Source organism: Passer domesticus, chromosome 29 (genome assembly GCF_036417665.1).
Source record: "Passer domesticus isolate bPasDom1 chromosome 29, bPasDom1.hap1, whole genome shotgun sequence".
NCBI classification, from domain to species: domain Eukaryota; kingdom Metazoa; phylum Chordata; class Aves; order Passeriformes; family Passeridae; genus Passer; species Passer domesticus.
In genome coordinates this window covers 745,706-759,758 of record NC_087502.1, presented here as the reverse complement: position 1 = coordinate 759,758, position 14,053 = coordinate 745,706, and the positions used below count along the sequence as shown (strand labels likewise).

Genomic DNA, 14,053 nt, shown 5'->3' with positions numbered 1-14,053 from the left:
ATTTTAATTATGGAATAAATTCTCCTTACTAATCAAAAAAAGCTAATTCATTTAAAACATGCGGGACTCCTGGGACCCTCATCAGGGACCCCAAAATATCTCTTTGTGCCTCTTCAGGTCCAGGCCCAGCTGATGCCAAAGAAGGAAATGTGCCCTCAGCCCAGGGACGCTCAGCATGGGCTCGCCCATCCCCTCGGGGCCCCGCCGCTGGGCACAGCAGCCCCTGCCTGCTCCTGCCTGCCCACACCGTGGCCATCCACGGCTGCTCCTGGGCATGGAGCTCAGCCAGTGCTGCTGCCGGGTGGGCTTTGCTGCTGCTACCACCCGGACATAGTTGCGACAACTCCATCTCTTCATTTGAACATAAAATGTGGGTCAAGCTCTGCCCTGCCAGGCAAGGGCTGCCCACCTTCACTCCTGGCTGGGGAACAGGACCAGGGGGCTCAGGAGCAGAGGGTCTCGTTGTGGCGGGATGGGTTTTGGGACGGCCTCGTGACGATGGTGCTGCCGCCATGGCAGGGCAGATAGGGGCAGAAGTGGAGAGCTGAGGTCATGGCTCAAATTCTCGCTACTTGCGTTGTTAGGCTGGTCTTCTGGAGATGCACAGGAGCACCTCTGAAGAGAGAAAGTGGCTGAGGCCCCAGCTGCCAGTGGCACACAGGGACCCTCCTGCACAGCAGGGCCCAGAGCTGGCATCCACGGCTGCTCCTGGGCATGGCTGCTCCTGGGCACGGCTGCCATGCTGGAGCACAGCACGGAGGGGAAAGCCCCAGAGCCTTGGGCTGAGGAATGCACTGGCAGAGGGACAGCAAAGGTGCAGGGCCTCATGGCATCCCTGCCTGCTGCCGGCCCAGCCGCGGCTCACTGCCCTCACCCTAGAGCAGGAGTTGGGGCCCCTCTGCTCACTCCCTCCTTGGCAGAGATTGTGCTGGGGCTGGCAGTCAGCCCTGAGCAGCCTCAGCCTGAGGCATCACAGCCAGCCCTGGGCTGCTGTGAGCCAGGGAAACAGGCTGGGCTCCCAGCCCTGCCCAGCCCAGCAGGGCCTCTCACTCACCCGTCTGCAGGGGCTGCACCATTGTCACCTCGTAGGGCTCCACTGGGGAGCTGCTTTCCTGGGGACCCCCGTCCTCCTCCCAGGCCACCCTGGGCTGGCTCGGGGCTCTCCTCTCCATGCTTTGGTAGAAAAGAAAAGTCTGGTAGTGGAGAAAGGGGAAATAAGAATCGTTTGGGAAAATCCTCAGCACCACGGGGCTGCTGAAGAAGCAGGGAAACTCTGGAGCTTGTGTGTAGAGGCTCCTGGCCAGCTCTGTATTCCCAAACTATCCTCTTCTCTCCCTGTCCAGCTGGACACTGACCACAGGGCCAGCAGTGGGGTGTCACAAAGGGCTCCCCTGTGACACAGCACCTGCCCCCAGAAATGGATCCAGGTAACCATTGACATGGAACCTGCCCCCAGCAACGGGCCAGGGACCCGGGCAGGGAGGCTCTGGCTGTCCCTGGGGGCATGGGCACAGCTCAGTCCTGGGCACACAAAGTGCTCCCAATGGACTTCCAGGCCCCCTTTGCCCTCCTGTCCCCTCCGCACATCCCTGGTGCCCTCCAGCATGCCCCAGAGCCCTGTGTTCAGACACCCCCACATGCCCCCAGGATGTCCCTGTGTGAAAAACAAGGTTCACTCTCCTGTAAAACATTCAAAGTTTAATAAAGGACAAGAGGAGACAAAGACAAGAAAGCAAAGATTTACAGCTGGGTGCATCTTGGCACTTAGCCAAGCGCACACCTGGTGTTTTGGAAACACCCTTTAGATACCATTTCTACTGCATCAGCCTATTCATAAACAATTATGCATAGTAAACTTTTCCCAAGCTAGTTTACATATTCCAAGAACTGTTTAGAATGGCTCCTCCTTAGGTCTGCCTTTTTAGAGCATGTGGATTCCTTGGCTGTGGTTTTAGTCCTTTTTTATCATCACCTTCAGTTCTGGGCCTTGGTGCATACTTTCTACTGATGGCAAGTGTTGATAGTTGGCATATCTGTACAGGTGTCCTCATCTTGTGTTCATTGGGTTTTATCCCATTCAAGCAGGCATTTTAACACAAGCATACTTATATCAGCTATTTCTAAGTTTCAGTAAACAACAGAAATAAAACTATATCTTTATAGTCATGTTATTTTAACACCACACATACAGAATCCATTTTAATATTTGTGAAAAACCAATATTATAATACATATGGTCTTAGGTTGGAAATGGGTGTGTGTATTCTATTGCTATCTGTGGAGCAGTTATCTTCTGTTCATTGGGCAGTTTTCTTGATCTCTTCCACAACCAATCCTCCAGAAGATATCTTCTGTTAATGGGCCACTGAGTGTCACTAATATAATTACATCATCCCACTGGGAGATGCTCTGCCCAGAGGGAGGAGCCAAGCATTCCCACCTGGATAGCATCTGAGATTTGCAACACCACAGACAGCCTTTTCCCACTGGATTCCCAGAGGAGCAGCTCTCTTCTCCACTGGATTCCCAGAGGAAGCCCAGGCCCATCTACACTGCCACTGGACCTTCAGAGGAAAACTCCGCCCTTCTACAGGATCACTGCTCCAGCAGAATCACATCTATCACTGCAGGAGGGCTGCAGCCACCATTTAATGGGACTGCTGCCAACACCCTGACCAACGGGGTGTCAGGTCATATTCTGACTCTGTCAGTGTTTTTTTGTATTACTGCATTGTTATGGTTTTTTAAATTTTATTTTCTTCCCTAATAAAGAACTATTACTCCCATAACAGTATTTATTAGGGAAGAGCTCCCTATCTTTGGGAACTCCCATATCTTTATTAGGGAAGAATTCCCTATCTTAGGGAAGAGCTCCCATATATTTGCCTGAGAACCCCTTAATTTCAAAATTAAAACAATTTGGAGGGAGGGGGTTTACATTTTCCATTTCAGAGGAAGCTTCTGCATTCCTTGACACCTGTCTTTTCAAACCAAGGCAGATTTCTATAACAAACCCCCCTCTTATTCTTTATAAATTATTTGGCTTGAGTAATATTTCTTGTCTACTTGTATGTTTTGGACTATGCTGGTAATTAGCCAAATAAAATGGGATTAAACAAGGAAGAAATATCAAACCATCTGTAGCACATAAAAGGAAGAAGCCTAATTGCTTCCACCATTCTATCCCCAATGCATTGCCCCACTAGCTAGATTTTCACATTGGTTCCCAATTTTGGACCAGTACCTGGGTTATTTTTTCTGATATCTTTTGCTATTTCCAGGATCACATCTCTGTTCTCATCTATATTCAACAATTGATATATTATAAACTTTCCACAGGCACCCACTTCTTTAGCCAATAATCTAAAGCCAATCTATTTTGATACACTATGGTTTTTGTTTGGCTTTGTTGACTTGGTATTAATTCCGATGCCTGAGCACTTCTGTTTGTTAATATCTTGAAAACAGCTTGGAGTCTTATCATAGAATTCAGCACATAAATTTGGGTTAATAATGAGTTAGATTGCTGTGCTGGTTTTACCTTTTTGTTTACTAATTGTTTTTTTCCCGAATCTTGGACTACACCCCTAAGGGCAAATGGGAAACAAATCCATCTCTCTCCTTTTGGATATTCAATTCCCAGTCTATAAGCACTTTTTCCTAAGTTTCTTACAATCCAATATTTTTTCCTGTTTTGCCTACAGGTACTTCATTTGGATGGGTTATAACAGTGCCTGTTGATATGGGGGTGTGCAATAAAAGAGGAACTTTGGTTTCTTTCTATGTAATGTTTTCGGTAGCATTTGTGATGCAATATTGCCATTATCCCAAAAGGGAAAAGACAAAAGATGAGTGACAGAAAAAAGAATAACTGAGGTCTGGTATGGCTTATACCCCCACCTCCCATGCCTATGGGGTTGCAGCCTGTTGGAACCCTGGATGCTGAGAATTTTAGATTTTCTGTACAGACAGACTCTGACACCCTGGAGAGCACTGCATTTGACCTGAGGCTGTGGAACAGGCTTCCAAAATTGATTGATAGCACTGGGGTCATGGGTGTGTAACTGGTTAGAGGTGTATAATATCACAGGGTGGAAAATGTAGAGTTTGGGTTTTAGAATATCGTAATAAACATGAAGCAAGATGGAGGTTTTAGGGTGGAGACAGGTTGTTCTTTACCTTATTCTTCCTTCTTCTCCATGTGTTTGGGTGGTCTTTTGTAATTAGACAGAAAGGTCCATACTTTGGGCTTTGAGGGATTAGTTATTGTGTTAAAAGGGAAAATAATTTAGGTGTCTTTCTTAATTGGATAGTTTAGCCTTAAAAGACCTTGTAACAAGAGATAGCGAGCCATTTTGTGCCTTGCTAATGAAAGACTGAAGAACTCACGGCTGTGAGGCTGTCACATTGATAAGAAATAATAAACACCTGAGTCTGAACGTGAACTATAGTCTCAAGTGCCTTCATTTCTGACCTCGACAGAGGTAGAAAAAGGAAGCTGAAAACTGGCAGCAAGCCATTGCAGGTGTATTTGATCTTCTCGGTGGCAAGTACAGCGGCCAACCCGGTCTTGCCCTCTTTTTCCCTTGTCACTTCCTTTTTCCTAATTTCCAGGCAAATAATTTTTGACATTCCTTAACTGTTTCCCTCCATTCCTCAGGTATCTCCCATTCAACAGGCACTAATAATTCCCATCTACAAAGCAAAGTTATTATTTCAGCTGTTTCTGGTGTTTGGATAGCAGGACCAATTAGGTCCAGGTGTACCGTAACTTTCTATAAAAGCAATGGGTCTCTTAATAATGATATATAGAATAAAGAGATTGGTCAGCCTTCTGTGAGTCATAGAGTCAATGCTAATTGTTACCAGTTCAGGCACGCCCTGCTGTGACACTGACACGACACCAGGCAGCCACCAAATCTGCTCTGTCACTGCCCTCCACAGCTGGACCCCCATTTTGTACTGGCTGTGCGCTGCTCAGGATCCCTCCCAGTCCTGTGTCCAAGCCATTTATGGAGGTGTTGGGGAGCACAGGGCCGAGGATGGAGCCCTGCAGAACCCCACTAGTGACTGGTGCCAGCCTGATGCCACCCCAGTCACTGTCACCCTTTGTGCCCAAGCCTTGTGCCCATTGTCACCCATCACATGGCAGGTTTATCCAGCTGGGGCTGGATAAACAGTTTGTCCTGAAGGATCCTGGCAGAGACAGTCTGGAAAGCCTTGCTGGAATGCAGATTCTCCACCTACACCCCGTGGGCAGTCAGGGGGTCACCATGTCCCAGGAGGAATCTGAGACGCGCTGGCTCCGACTGGGGCCGGCCTCGTCCTCCAGGGCTTTGCAACAGCTCCCAGGAAAATCTTTTCCAGGATTTTTCCAGGAAGTGAGACTGAAAGGCTTGTACTGGTCCCGTGCAGCTCCTGTACTGGTCTCCTATTGGCCTGTGCTGGTCTTTAATGTTCCCTTACTGGTCCCGGTCTGTTACGTACTGGTGTGTACTGGTCCCATCCTGGTTCCATATGGGTCCTCACTGCTCTCATCCTGATTCCATACTGATCCTGCAATGGCCCATTCCTGGTCCAGTACTGGTCCCACACTGGCCTGTACTGGTCACATTCTGCTCCTGCAGTCACCCACAGTGCTCTCATACTGGCCCAGTGCTTGCCTGTAGTGGCCTATACAGCTCCTTACTGGTTCCCGTACTGGTCCAGTACAATCCAGCACTGGCTCATGCAGGGCTCTGCTGGCCCCATGCTGCTGCCATACTGCTCCACAGTGTTTGTACAGTGCTCACACTAGCCCTCACACTGGGCTGTACTGGCCTGCACTGGTCCCACACTGGTTTGTGCTGTTCTCTACTGGCTCCTACTGGTTTGTACTGGCCTGTGTTTGTCTGCACTGGCCCATCATGTTCCAGCAGCAGTCCCATAAAGGTCCTGGATTTGCTTGGCTTGGTCTCTACTGGTCCCACACTGCCCTGTACTGGTCCTACATCAGTCCAATACTGGTCAAGTACTGGTCCCATCCTGGTGTCATACTGGTCCCATGCTAGCCCTACTGGCTGCATACTGGTCCTGTGCTGGTCTAGTACCAATCCCTTCCTGTTTCCATACTGGTTCTTACTGGTCCCATACTGGTTCAATACCAGCCCTTTTAATCATTTTGGAAGCAACTGAGCCATTTGGAGTGGGAGTGGAATAATTTTGGAGCTGCTCCATTTTTAGGAGTTATTGAAAAATTTTGAGTAATTGTGTAAGTTTGAGTGATTATTCAGAGCTTGAGGCAGGTTCTCTACAGGAAAAGAGTTTGGTCTTTGGGACCTTTTCCTCTTTTTTCCCTGTTATGTTTTAATCCCAGAACTGATAGATGAACAGAAGGAATTTGAAGTCAGCACCTGGAAATTCACTCTGGAAGAGATAATTCCCATTGCTGCGCAGTAGAGTGAGACCAGAGAGGTAAATCCAACGTGATCAATGCATCTTTCCCTTCACCTGTGTAAAATTTGAGGTGGTTTTTGGGATTTTCCCAGTTTCAGTATCTCATGCTGCTCATTCAAAGGGCCTGGCAATTCAGGCTGACGAATTCCCACATCCTAGAGAGCTGCAATGTTCCTGTTTAATCCCAAAAATCACCCAAAAGAAAGACTCCATTTAGGTGTAAAATTGTGTATTATTTCAGAAAGCACCAACTGCACCTAGAGCAATCCCAAAGGTACCGCGGGCAGGTGGGCACACACAGGTGTGATGGAGCTGGGCGGGATCAGGCCAGGAATCAGATCCTGATTTTGTGATTTACAGCAGGATTTCTCCTCTGATCCCAATTCCCAGTGTTGTGGTGGTGCCAGGTGTGCTGGTGGTGGGTCTGGGACCCCTAAACTGGGGTTTGGGTCCCTCAGATTAAGGGTTCAAGTTCTGGCCTCCCAAACTGGGGTCAGAGACCCTCCAGCTTTAATCTGGATTCTTTAAACTGGGTGTGGGACTCTCAAACTGAGAACTGGTACCCCCAAATGGGGGTCTGCAGCCCTCCAGCAGGATCTGGGATACTCACACTGGGGTCTCAGCTCTCCAAAATGGGTCTGGACCCCCCCCCCCCACCTGGAGTTTGGGCCCCTCAAAGAGGGGTTTGGGATTCTCCAGCTGGGTGTGGGACCCTCAAACTGAGATCTGGGACCCCTCAACTGGGTCTGAGCCCTTTAAACTCTTGTCCCAACTATGGGCTCATTCCCCAGCTGCAAATTCCCACAGCAAGGCAAAGGATTTTTATTTTTCATCCCAGTTACTCAGGGAGGAGATGGGAGTTCCTTGCAAAAGGCCCATCCCAGACGGAGCAGCAGAACTGACACTGGTTTGGAGTAGGGGCTCAACAGGTCAGTGGGCACAACCCCCCCCCCCCCTTTTGTTGGTTCTAAAGTGGCTGGTTTTGCATCAAGTGCAAAACCTGAGGGTTTTGAGGGTGGCACCATGAAAAAACTGGAGGGACGTGGGGGAGTGAGGTAGGGGTTTATTTGAGGGTACAAAGAAAAAAGGAGGAAGGGGACACCTCAGGATGGAATTTTGGGTCCACCTTAGAGGGGGGAGGTGAGTGGGAGGACCCCACGATGGAGATTTGGGATCCCCAGGGTGGGCTTGTGGAGTCTCAGGGGAGATTTGGGGGTCCCAGAGTAGGTTTTGGAGGGGCCCACAGTGGATTTCTGGGGTCCCAGAGTTGATTTAGGGGTTCCAAGATAGATTTTGGGGTCCAAAATAGATTTTGTGGTTCCCAAGATGGATTTTGGAGTCCCAGAATCTGGGGAGGTCTCAGGCATTGGAGGTCCTGGCAGATGGGAGGACTCAGTGCCAGATTTTACAGTCCCCTCAGCCGGGGGGCCTTTGGGGTTTGAGGATTCCCAGGGTGGATTTTGGAGTTTCACAGTGAGTTTTGCTCTCCCTGGGATTGATTTGGGCATCTCAGGTTGGGTTTTGGGGTTCTGGAGTAGGTTTTTGTAGGTCCCACCTTGGATTTTGGGGGTTCTAGGGTGGGTTTTCAGGGTCCTGGGATGGATTTTAGGGTTCCAGCCCCTGCAGTGCTAAGTCCAGGGCGGGGGCACTGTGGGTCAGACACCCCATGGACACCACGTCAATGTGGGGCCCCAAGAACTGGGGGAGGGTCTCCAAAACGATGCCCCCACTGGCCTCCACCATCACCCCGGGGTGTGCAGCCTTGACCTGCACCGCCGCTGCCTGCAGCTCCTGGGGGGGACACCCCGTGAGCAGGGAGCACGCCCTCCCCAAAATTTGGGGGCACACTGGACATCAGGATGTAAAATGCTCAGGAATCCTGGCATGCAGCCAAAGACCCCTGCGGCTTTGAGTTCCACCCATGGAGCAAATTACCAACTTTATATGAAGAATTACGAGCCATTAAACTTTAAGCAGCATAACAGCAGTTGTCACAGGGTGAAAGGTGGAATTTGGAAGAATTTTACTATGGGGGTCTAGGGGACAAGATGGAGGGATTTGAGCGTTGTCCTGTTCTTCTTCCTTCTTCTTCCTAGTCTCCATCTTCTTGGTGATGGTAGCATCCTAGGTTTAGTGTAAAGTAGAAAGTCACTGTCTAACATAGATGGATAGGTAATGGTAAATAACTGCAAATAAAGTACATGTAGTTTTTAGTATAAAGAGATATCACCGCCTCAGGGCAGAGTAGCGTGCCTCGGACTGACCTGCTGAACACACCTCGGCAGGCCAGACAGAAAATGTTTTAGATAGGAAATAATAAACAACCTTAAGAACGCGAGCTGAAGACTTCTGACTCCTTCTTTGACAGCTGGGTTGGAAAAAGAGACTTTTAACACACCTCGGGCTCACCTTGACCAGAGGAGATCCCGAGAGGGCAGGGGCATGAGAACAGCACTGGCAACACCAAGTGCTGCTGCTGCTGGGCACAGCTGCTGTGCCAGCACTGATCTGCCCCAGCTCTGCACACAGACATTGCTGCTGCAGCTCCAGAGAAGGCAACAAAAGGAGGATCTCTGGTGGGAAATATTTTCTTTCATTTAAAACCACTGAGAGTGTAACCCCTCATTGACACAGTCTGTGGCCACAGGGAAGGTGGAGAGCAACAAAATGAGCAGTGGCACAAACAATGGCATTTCTTTGTGGACAATATTGAGAAAGAAAACAAAGAAACAGAGCCTCCAAAATGAAACCAACAAGTAGTATCAAAAATTACTTCTATTACAAGGGATTTGCAGAAACTGGCCAGCAGTTCAGTGTTTCTGAAACCTCCGCTCATCACTCTCAACACTGCAGCCTTGAGCTCCTGGTTCCTCAGGCTGTAGATGAGGGGGTTCAGGGCTGGAGGCACCACTGAGTACAGAACTGACACCACCAGATCCAGGGATGGGGAGGACATGGAGGAGGATTCAGGTAGGCAAAGGCTGCAGTGCTGAGGAATAGGGTGAGCATGGCCAGGTGAGGGAGGAAGGTGGAAAAGGCTTTGTGCTGTCCCTGTTCAGAGGGGATCCTCAGCACAGCTCTGAAGATCTGCATGTAGGAGAAAACAATGAACACAAAGCATGCAGAGGCTAAAAAGACACTAATCATGATAAGCCCAAGTTCCCCGAGGTAGGATTTGGAACAGGAGACCTTGAGGATGTGTGGGATTTCCCAGAAGAACTGGCCCAAGGCATTGCCCTGGCACAGGGGCAGGGAAAATGTATTGGCTGTGTGCAGCAGAGCATTGAGAAAGGCACTGGCCCAGGCAGCTGCTGCCATGTGGGCACAAGCTCTGCTGCCCAGGAGGGTCCCGTAGTGCAGGGGTTTGCAGATGGACACGTAGTGGTCGTAGCACATGATGGTCAGGAGGAAATACTCTGCTGAGATGAAGAACACAAAAAAAAAAAACCTGTGCAGCACATCCTGTGTAGCAGATGTTCCTGGTGTCCCAGAGGGAATTGTGCATGGCTTTGGGGACAGTGGTGCAGATGGAGCCCAGGTCGCTGAGGGCCAGGTTGAGCAGGAAGAAGAACATGGGTGTGTGCAGGTGGTGGCCGCAGGCTACGGCGCTGATGATGAGGCCGTTGCCCAGGAGGGCAGCCAGGGAGATGCCCAGCAAGAGGCAGAAGTGCAGGAGCTGCAGCTGCCGCGTGTCTGCCAGTGCCAGCAGGAGAAAGTGGCTGATGGAGCTGCTGTTGGACATTTGCAGCCTTGGGGTATGGTTATAGAGGATTAACACCTGTCTGGGAAGGAAATGGCTGTGCCACATTACTTTAGATTTCACAGAATAAAATCTATTCCAGACCTCATGTAAAATCCCCCTGAAATAATTTCTCCTCTCTTACACAAACCTTTGATGGCCCATTTTAGGAAATCTGGTGAGGGCTGGCTCAGAAAGCTCCAAGGAACAAGGGGCTCTGCTGATGCTCTGGAGGACTCATGTCTGTTCTATAGAAACAGATAAACAGAAACTGGGAGTGATGTTTGATTAAATCCACCCAGAGTATTAAACAGCTTTTCAGCACTGTCACTCCCAATTCACCCCACTGCAGAGCAGAGCTCTGGGGATGTTGTTTTGGTTATTTGCTTCTACTTGCCTGCGACTCCACACTGGGGTCACTGGGGCTGGGATGCGCCGGCTAGCTGCTCCTGGTGTGACCGGAGGGGGTCACAAGACGCGCCACTCCAGGCTCTCTTTCCGAGAACACCTGGGCAGTGGTGTTGTCTGCGGCGTGGGTGACACAGGCGGGTGTGAGCCACGAGGATCCAAAACAAAGGACCGAGAGAGCGAACACTTGTATGCGAGCCAAGGAAGCTTTATTCCCCAACAGGACTGGGATCAAGTACCTCAGCAGGGGCAGGGACAAGTGTCAGGAAAAGGGGTCAGGCTAGCTCTTCTAAAGGGAGTGGGTGTAGGAGGGAGGAGACGTGAGGGAACCAATAGGTAAAAGCAAGGGGAGGACTATAAGAAACAATAGAACCAATAAAGATTACACAGGGGAGGGAGGAAGCCTCTGGGACAAATCACAGTGGGTGTAGGGGATGACTGACATAGAAGTTTCCCAAAAAATGGCGAGGAGTGTTTACAATGATGGACAGCAGCACTTTGGGGATTGACATAACCATACAAGGAAATAAGGGGCGGAGCAAGGGATCACTCACTTTGAAGGGCAGGCCAGTGGCGGGAAAAGCAGGGGGTAAACAACTTGGAAGGTACCATCATGAGGGAGTTACATAGGGGGAATCAAGGACCATACCATTTTTCAAGCTAACAGAATATAACTAATTATCATAACAGAACTAATAACAATAACTTTTTAACTTTTCCCCATCAAGGTCCCTAATAGCCCTTCATGGCCCCTCAGAGCCCCTTATGGCCCCTCACAGACCTCATAGCTCCTCATGTCTCCTTACAGCCCCTCACAGTCTCTCATGGCTCCTCAGAGCCCCTCACGGCTTCTCATGGCCCCTCATGGCCCCTCATGGCCCCTCACAGCCCCACGTGTGGGGCTCCTCGCAAAGGAGAAGGGGTCGGACCCTGCTTGTTCTCCTTTGATTTTGGTCCCTTCACATCAACCAGTAAAGAAAGGCTGAAATGGAACCTTTCCTCAGCGTTTCCCTCAGGGTTAATTGCAGGCAGAAGCTGTGTGCTGGTGCCGGCCCCAGCACCAACATACCTGCAGCCACCAGGCCTTTGCTGTCCCCCCGTGTCCGTCGCTGTCCCCGAGTCCCGCCCAGCTCTGGCAGCAGCAGCAGCCGCAGTGCAGCGGGCGCCGGCCCGGCCCAGCCGGGGCTCCCGGGCAGGAGCAGCAGCAGAGCCAGCCCCTTCCCGCCTGCTCCTGCCTCGGCTTCCAAGGGCTTTTTCCAGCTGAATCCTGGAGTAGAGCAACCAGCAGCCACACACAGCCCTGACTACTCAGGGCCTGCCTGTGCTGCCCTGAGCCAGCCCTCAGAGGAGGAAAGGATCGGGTTCCAGCGCTGTTTTCAGCGCTGTTTTACTCACTCTGAGCTGACAGCAGGAGGCTGCTGCTGCTGCTGCTGCCTTTGCCTTGAGAATTGGAGATCCTGGCTGCTCTTGTCCCTCTTCTGCTTCCCACTTGACTTTGAGCTGTAAAACTGCAATTGCCTCTTTTGATCAGTACTCCCCAGAGTGCTTTTGAGATGGGGAACTCAGGCTTTTTGTCACAGGCATCACGATTAGCAGATCTTGAAATGCTCACAAGTACCTGAGCACTAAGTCAAGAAGAATTAAAGCCACACAGGCCACATTTGCAGTGCTCAAACACAGCCCTGTTGCTGCTGCTGCTGGAATAGAATCAACTGACAGAGGCCATCACAGAAATTGCCTCTGGAGTGTCAAATCAAATGAAAAAATCCACCAGGAGAAAACAAAACCAGAACTTCTCGACTCACTTCATTGTTTCTTCTGAGCAGCAGCAGGAAATGGAGATGGCCAGAGGTATTTCCAGCTGCTGCTGGTCCCAGCTGGAGCCCAGCCTGCTGCCCAGTCCCAGCGGGAACCTGAGCCCAGCCCGGGGAGCTCCCGCAGTGTCGGGAGCTCAGCGCACGCGGGGCCAGGCCCAGAGCCCCAGGCACAGCCGCCCATTGCGGGGCAGCAGCGCAGGCGGAATGTCCTGCGGCCCAAACCTCCTGCTCCTGCCACACAGAGCCCAGCCTTCTCCCCCTCCTCCTCCTCTCCCAGCACGGCACAAATTCCAGCTCGGAGGAGGCTTCCCCAGAGAGGGCTCAGGCTCCTGGTTCAGCCTCAGTGTCCCTGCAGAGGAACACGGCATCTTTCAGGCGCTTCCACAAGCTCAGGGTTCTCATTTCATGGGGAATTTGGGATGAAAATGGCTTTGTTAGGAAGGACAACAGCGAAGGGAATGGATTGGAAATCCTTAGGGAAAATGACCATTCTTACAGGCAAAGTTCACCAAGTAATTCCCTGCATTTCTCCTTTTCAGATTCTTTCAGTCATCTTCTGAGAGGTCCAGCTTGTTCTGGTGCTTTCCATGAACTGATTGTACTTGTGATTTATAGCAATGCATGAGATGTAGAAGCATCTGAACTGAATGCAGAAACAAACTCCGTCTGTCAGCCCATTTTCATCTTCTAGATCACTTTCAAGATGTCCATGGGGATGTTGGAATGATTATCACACAGCTCTCCATTTCTGGCTGCAGGCTCTGGAGATTCTTTCTCTGCATTCAGTCAAGCTTGCATTCCCTAACAATTCCTGGTAGCCCGTCATGTTTTCTTAGGGTAGAACAGTAACAATGAAAACATTACCAATGACACAACTGCCCAGCCCACAAGGGAAAGAAAGAAGAAATTTTTTTAAGTTTTTAAATATTTGTCCTGCTTTGCTGCAAGAGTTGTGCTGCACGCACAGTGGGGAAAGCCAAGAGAAACTGCAGTTGGTGGCACATCTTGTGACAGAAGCTGCTCCTCGTTCTCCAGGAAAGGTTCTTGGAAAGAGCAAACAGGACTGTGGAGAAGATTCTGGGAAAAGTGAAACAGCTTTTAAGAAATGAAATAAGAATGGAAAGAAACAATCCAAGATGTTTTATTTATTTTTATGCTTCCCTTTTCCATCTTGCACTACTTTGCCTTCCCATTAGTTCCAAATGGATCTTACCTCTAAGATCCATGACTTGGCAAGTTTTAGACACTCTAAACTACCATGAGCAACACACAGTTTGCCTTCCTCTGTATTTTTTGGAAAGCAGTGCTGGAGAGGTAAGTGCAGTGCTTGGGTCAGGTACAAATTCTGCATTCAGGGAATGTGCTCTGATAGTGTTTGACCCTCAGCAGGGACAATGCACAGCATCAACCGAGGGGATTCCTGTGCCACTGTGCAGGAGTCCAGACTCTGACTCTTGGCTGAACACGGCAAAGTTCCCGTGTTTGGACAGGTTCAGGGGCTGCCCCTGGGATCGTGGGGCTTGGCGCGGGGGCAAACAGGCAATGGATAAACGGACACAAGGACAAACGGCCCCAGCACTTCAGTTGCAGCGGCAGCAGCGGCAGGAGCGGCAGCAGCAGTGAAAGCAGTGAAAGAAGCGACTCTATCGACTCC

General features: G+C 50.2%; 1 long non-coding RNA gene across 1 annotated transcript; it reads right to left on the bottom strand.

The window, feature by feature from the left end:
- Positions 1-8,443: 8,443 nt before the first annotated feature.
- Positions 8,444-11,803, bottom strand: LOC135287466 (uncharacterized). Its single transcript, XR_010351149.1, has 2 exons — positions 10,326-11,803; positions 8,444-8,559 (listed from the first exon to the last, which is right to left on the bottom strand). It is a non-coding gene; the product is annotated as an uncharacterized LOC135287466 (long non-coding RNA).
- Between the last annotated feature and the right edge of the window lie 2,250 nt (positions 11,804-14,053).